The sequence below is a fragment of the Dipodomys merriami genome, unplaced genomic scaffold, assembly GCF_024711535.1.
Source record: "Dipodomys merriami isolate MVZ:Mamm:240054 unplaced genomic scaffold, mDipMer1.0.p SCAF_3780, whole genome shotgun sequence".
Taxonomy (NCBI): Eukaryota; Metazoa; Chordata; class Mammalia; order Rodentia; family Heteromyidae; genus Dipodomys; species Dipodomys merriami.
The window spans coordinates 1,118-8,364 of record NW_027205360.1 but is presented as its reverse complement, the minus strand read 5'-3'; the positions used below and the strand labels follow the sequence as shown (position 1 = coordinate 8,364).

The following is a 7,247-nucleotide window of genomic DNA, read 5'->3' as shown; positions in this document are numbered from 1 at the left end:
TTGCAAGCTAAAAATTAGTCTGAAGAAACAAAGTCGCTTCATATTAATGAAGGTAATGATCCATGAAGAAAAATTATGATTGTTAATATATATGCACAAAATAGCTCACACTCAGATTTATTAAATATTTCTGAACTTATAAACTTTGGTAAATAATAATGAGAGACTTCAGTATTTCACTTTCACAGATAGGTTATCCATACAAAAACATCAGTAAAGAAATCCTAGAATGGCAGCATTAAATGGCAGTGTAGACAAAATGAAATCATCAGACATCTATAGATGTTACAACACAATACACATTCTTCTTGGCAGCTCATAAGACTTTCTAGAATATATAGGAAGTCTGAGAAAATATAAGAAAATTGAAATATTCTATCAGACCAAAATGGAATTAAACTAGATCTCAACAGAAAAAAGATACTACAAACAGTATTCAAACATAGACATCAAACATAATACCAAACGTCAAATTATCTTGAAGAACCAGGGTAAGCTGGGCGCTGGTGGCTCATGCCTGTAATCCTAGCTACTCAGAAGGCTGAGATCTGAGTATCATGGTTCAAAGCCAGCCTGGGCAGGAAAGTCCATGAGACTCGTATCTCCAATAAAACCACTCGAAAACGGAAGTGGCACTGTGGCTTAAGCAGTAGAGCGCTTGCCTTGAGCTGAAGAGCGCAGGGACAGCGCCCAGGCCCCCCCATGACTGACCCAAAAAAAAAAAAAAAAAAAAAAAAGAATCATGGTAACAAAAACATGGTATTGGCACTGTATGTATGTATACTTTACAGGAAATCATGTCATTTACAGGAAAGTGAATGCAATTGGAGGACATTTGTTCAGAAAACAAAATATCACCTTTTTAGTTATATGAAAACTATATATATTGGCAAGAACAAAATATCCTAAATTTCTAAAATTCTATATTTTCATACTGTTAGACCAAAAAGGCTATAGGTTCTTATCTTTTAAAAATATGCACACATAAGTGCTTTGCTTTTTGTTTGCTTTGTTTTTTTGTTGTGCTGGGAATAAAACTCAGTTGCTTGGCAAGCACCATCTATCTATGTATCTATCTATGTATCTATCTATGTATCTATCTATGTATGTATGTATGTATCTATCTATCTATCTATTTGTCAGTTGTGGGGCTTGAACTCTAGGTCTGGGTGCTGTCCCTGAACTCTTCAGCTCAAGGCTAGCACTGTATCATTTGAGCCATTGTACCACTTCTGGTTTTCTGGTGGTTTTATTGGAGATAAGAGTTTCATGGCCTTTCTTGTCCGGGCTTGCTTTGATTGGTGATCCTCAGATCTCAGCCTCCTGAGTAGCTACCAGTGCCCGGCTAGGCAAGCACTATCCCTCTTTTCTTTTTAATTCTGATCAGAGATCTCAAACTGCTTTTCATAAATAAATAAATAAATAAATAAATAAATAAATAAATAAATAAATAAATAAATAAATAAATCACAAACTGCTTTTCATAAATAAATAGCATACACATTACTATACTGCTGAACCAAATTACAAAAGAGACTCAGAGACAAAGGTATAGTAGAGGGTGCATAATTTTTTTTTAAGGATATGACAATAAAGTGTCTTTTTATTCTCTTCCTCTGAAAACTTGCATGGAGAAATTAAACCAAGGAAAGAAAAGTAATAAAATTTATAGGCCTCAGGGGTCTCAAAGGAAAAACAGAATAAAATCAGGTATCCACTAATATGCTCAGACATTGCACACTTAGTGGTCCTGAATCAAAAATTAAGAATGGTTTCTAAAGGGATGGGGAAAACATCCCCTACCCTTTACAAATTTAAATAGAGGGCAGCAGACATGCTTTACACTCCAAAACTATGGTAGCAGTCATTCTCAATGTGATCAAGGTAAATGTAGAATGGAGATGTTCTAAACACAGCTATGATTCTGCAAATCTTAAAACACACTAAAACCATGATTACATTGAAGGAAAATGCACAAATAGGGATTTTGAGGGTTTTTTTTCATTTGAAGGTAATCTTAATGCTATTAAATTCACAAATATGCTAATTTAAATACCCAATCCTATGTATCTAAAACACACAATGCATACATGCAAGTATCTATTCTCTCCACATGTCAGCGCCCATTCTTATCATGGTTTGGAAATGAGAACAGATTCCCCTTAAACTGCAAGTCAGTAGGTGTTTCTTTACAGTTAACTTTAGCAAAATTCATACAAAATAGTAATTAACAATGATCTTTACTTGTTAACTCACAAGGAAACACCTTCAAAACTGCATTTTGTTAAAGTTTCTGTACTAAAATGTAGAAAAACTGAACTACACAAATATTGAAAAATTAAAAATTCCTTAATTTTTTATTCCTGGTACCACTACCACAATTCACAGGGCAATATAGCTGATGTAATGAAAAGACAAAGACAAAGCTACAACAGATAAAAGACCTCAGGAATATACATCTAATTGACACGACGTTGCATTAATCAATAGCTGCACTTTTTGCAAACTGTGGCTATGACAGTCCTGAACAAGAAGGGTTTCCTGTTTAAGCTGCAGTAACTTTTCTGACTATGGATCATCGTTCCTTCTGTGGCAGATTTTTACAGTTCCTCTAAGGCATTTGGGACGACTGTCTCAAAGTAAACTGCAGCTTTCCTGACAACTCCTCGCTCTCTCTCTCCTGCTAAGAACTGTAGCCTTTTTTTCTGTTGTTTTAAAACCTTCTACTACCATATCCACCACTTCCACCACCAGATCCATAACCACCACCATATGGACTGCCAGAGCTTCTTCCACCAAAACTGTCCCCTTTCATGGGTCCATAATTTGATTGCTGTTGTCCACTGTAATTTCCAAAATCATTATAGTTACCACCACCAAAATTTCCTCCTTCATTGTAACCATCATATCCTCCTCCACCACCCCCATATCCTCCACCTTGGTTTCCATAACCTGGTCCACCACCACCATAGCCTCCTCTACTACTATAACCAGGACGGCCACCATAGTTGCCACCATCACCTCCAAATCCATTGTATCCACCATCACCTCCTCCATAGCTACCTCTGCTGCCACCACCTCCACCATCATAGCCTCCTCTTCCACCAAAGTTTCCATCACATCCAAAATTATCTCCACCACCTCCAAAGTTTCCTCCACGACCCATAATGTTGCCAGATCCACCTCTACGACCTCTTTGTGATCCAGAAGACTGCATCTCTTGTTTAGAAAGGGCCTTTTTCACTTCACAATTATGCCCATTAATAGTGTGGTATTTCTGAACAACAATTTTATCAACTGTATCATGATCATCAAAAGTTACAAAGGCAAATCCTCTCTTTTTTCCACTCTGCCGGTCTTCCATAACTTCTATGGTTTCAATCTTGCCATATTTTTCAAAGTAGTCTCTCAAATTATATTCTTCTGTATCTTCTTTAATACCACCAACAAAAATTTTCTTCACTGTTAGATGGGCTCCTGGCTTCACAGAATCCTCTCTAGAAACCTCTCTCTTTGGTTCCACAACACGCCCATCAACCTTGTGGGGTCTAGCACACATGGCTGCATCCACCTCTTCAACACAAGAGTAAGTCACAAAACCGAAGCCCCTGGAACGTTTTGTCTGAGGATCTCTCATTACCACACAATCTGTGAGTGTGCCCCATTTCTCAGAATGTTCTCTTAAACTATCATCTGTAGTTTTGAAGCTCAGACCACTAATAAACAACTTCCGCAGCTGCTCTGGTTCCTTTGGATCATGGCCCTCCTCCCCCCAGTGACAGGAGCGACAGCCAGAGTCAGGCTGGGGGCGACCCGGGCGGCGGTTTTACCTCCATTTTGAGACCGGACTGGCCTCTTCCAACTCGAGTTCAATATGGGACCGAGAGGAAGAGGCCAAGGGTGCATAATTTTGAAACATATTTTGGAAGGGTATAAATTTGATTGAAAGAGATGGCTTGCAGCTATGAAAATTGAACAAGGAAGCATGTTGAAATTGTTTTGGGATGGTAGGAAGGGGAGAAGGGGGAAAGGAAATTGATATAAGGGGTGAGATTGATTGGGACATATTTTAAACATGTCTGGAAATATAGCAGGTGTGAGCAACTGGTGCCCTGCTCCTTTTTATTTGTATATGAAATTACTCTCCCTTCAAGAATGCTGATACAGTTAATTCCCCTCATTAGAAAATAAAGTTCTAGCTTTCTTTGTTTGTATGAGCTTTCTTCTTTTATGTATGTGTGGTACCAGGGTTTGAGCCTAGGGCGTAAGGTTTGCAAAGTGGTGCTCTATGGCTTAAGCCACAACCCAGCACTGAGGCATGTAACTTTAAAGACATTTTTACATGTAGCTATTACAGCCTTGACACTGAAGACTTTACCTGCTCAAGGAGAGTTCCCCATTAGACCTCCCTTGTACTGGATCCTCTTTATACATTCATGTTCCGTAGAAATACCAGTAGAGTGCCCCTGAATTGTCTTCCCCTAGAGCTTCTACACGGAGACTGTCTGCATCCAGACCCTTGGCAGAAAAGGAAGGAGGGTTGGGGAAAACAATGAACTAAATAAATGGAAGAAAACTTCAATACACGAACTTATCACCTGTTTCAAAATGCCAAGTACAGGATATCATTTTTCCATCTGGGCAGATAAAACACAGAATGGGATGGGGGTACCTTCTTCGAAGAACAAGATATAGAAATACTTGAAATGTTCCCTACCCCAACCACGGCTCCCACCCCTCCAAAAACGGAGAATTCCAATGAATGGTCTGACTACCTGGCTTAGATTTACTTTATATGTACACAAAAGGTAGTGGGTAGGATAAGATGTTCTAAGGCTCTGTCCCATGTAATCCACTATGGCAGCTCAGTCAGAACCCACAGCAACATTCTGCTCCAGCTGAGACTCCCAATTTACCCCAGGGCCTGACCTAGGCTGGAGTCCTGAATGAAGACTACTTCTAAATGACATGACCAAGAAAGGACTAGAAGTCATCACCAGGTCTAATCCTGTATGATCCGGACACCTGCCAGCCGGGCATCCGTGGCTCATGTCTGTCATCCCAGCTACTCAGGAGGCTGAGGTCTGAGGATCATGACTCAAAGCCTGCCCAGGCAGGAAAGGCCATGAGCCTTTTTATCTCCAATTCATGACCAAAAAGCCAGAAGTGGAACTGTGGCTCAAGTAGTAAAGCATTAACCTTGAGCAAAACAAAAACAAAACAAAAAAGGCTCAGGGACAATGTCCAGGCCCTAGTTCAAATTCCTACCACCCCCCCCCCAAAAGATCCAAGAGCTCTTACGTCTAACTAACCACTAAAAGATAGAAGCAGCACTGTGGCTCAAGTGGTAGAGCACTAGCCTTTAGCAAAAAAGCTTAGGGACAGTGTCTAGGCTCTGATTTCAAAGCTCCATTCTCAACTACTGGGTTTTTACTGTGCTAGAGAAAGGGCTTTCAGGGAAGCACCTTGAGTAGATCGAAGACATCATCTGCATCTAGCCGGTAATCACAGAGGCGGTGCAGAATCTCCACACGGGTACGAAGAGGCAGGTCTTGGAAACTGGCTTCTCTCAGGGGGTTGGGTTTCCCCTCCTCAAGCTCCCAGCAGTAGTTGATAATGTCTTCCAGGTAGCTGTGGAATGTCTGAGGCCTATCCATAAGGCCCAGACAAAAATACATGAATGTACACAAAGCTGTGGCTTGAGAGCTGACAAACTTATCAATGGCAACAAGGAGGATCTGACGGTCTTGGCTGCTTTATGTATTAGACCAACTACATGAAGTTCCAAAGAAGATAAACGTGTCCTAAGAGCTCCCCACAGAGAACTCTTAAAACACAGGCAGCAGCACACGCAAGTCAACAGCAAACTACGAAGTGGAGACAACTGTCTAATCTTTTGCTCATCCTATTTATTTATTTATGCATGCATGCGTGCATGCGTACATGTGTACATGCCAGGCCTGGGGATTGAACTCAGGGCCTGGGCATGGTCCCTGAATTCTTCTGCTCAAGGCTAGTGCTCTACCACTTGAGCCACAGTGCCATTTCTGGTCTTTTCTGTGTATGTGGTACTCAGGAATTCAAATGCATGCTAGGCAAGCACTCTACAACTGAGCCACATTCCCAGCCTCCAAATACTCTTAAAGATCCATTTTCTCTTTACTTTCCTATTCAAAATATTAGGAAAGACCACTGGTTGTAAGTTAGTATTGCATGAATAAAGAGACGAAGACCTACTTGAAGTTACCTGTTTCTTATAGCAAAGAAACCAAGACAGAGCAGTAGAAAGAGAATGAAAACAAGGATGAGTCAACTGCTTTCTAACACCCAAGGTTAGCCACTTGATAGAAGTCAGCAAAGAGCTCTTCAGCCAGCTTCAGACAGACGACACTTCCCTTCTATTGGCCAGCCCACAGACAGAGGCAGAGGGCTGGGGTACTGGCCACTTTTAAGGGTCAGCTGGCTGGAACTGGCAGAATTCATGACTAGGCAAAGCAACTGATTTAACAGCTGCAATGTGTTTGGGATATCATAGAAAACAGGCAGCTATTGACCTCTTAGAAGCACATGTCAGGGACATGAAAAGGTATCCAGTCTCCTTACTAAGGCAAAGAACCATACACAATGCAGACTAAGTGAAAAGTAGAATCGCCTCCTTCCACACGCTTCAAGCATTGGTGAGGCTTAACTAATGCATGCACATGATTGATGAGACAATATTTAGCAGGAGTTCTTGTAAATCAGCAAGTGAAGAGGTTGTATAAGATAATCTGAGGCCTGCGGTAGAGCGCAGCAGTGCACCATCCCCAGTACTGGAGCCACAGCCACTGACTGACAGTGTCTATCCTTTATTTGTGTGGGTAGATGTGAATCCTGAGGCTTGAACTCAGGACCTGGGGGTGCTGTCCTTGAGCTTTTTTGCTCAAAGCTAGGGCTCTACCACTTGATCCACAGTTCCACTTCTGGTACTTTTACTTGTTAATTGGAAATATAGAGTTTCATAGGTTCTTGCCTAGGCTGGCTTGATCTGCAGATCTCAGACTCCTGAGTTACAGGTACCCAGCTTGAAAGTGTTTCTTCTTTAAGATCACAGAACCTAGGCCAAAATAGCTAACAGATCTTTTGTTTTGTTTTGGACAGGACTTTACAATGTAGCTAAGCCTGTGGATGAAATCTGAGGATCATGGTTCAAAGCCAGCCCAACAGACAACCTGAGATTCTTATCTAAAACAAAACAAAACAAAAAC

The 7,247-nt window shown here is 40.9% G+C and overlaps 1 pseudogene; it reads right to left on the bottom strand.

Moving 5' to 3' along the window:
* Positions 1–761: 761 nt before the first annotated feature.
* On the bottom strand, positions 762–5,830 carry LOC138804879 (heterogeneous nuclear ribonucleoprotein A3-like; annotated as a pseudogene).
* Positions 5,831–7,247: the final 1,417 nt, after the last annotated feature.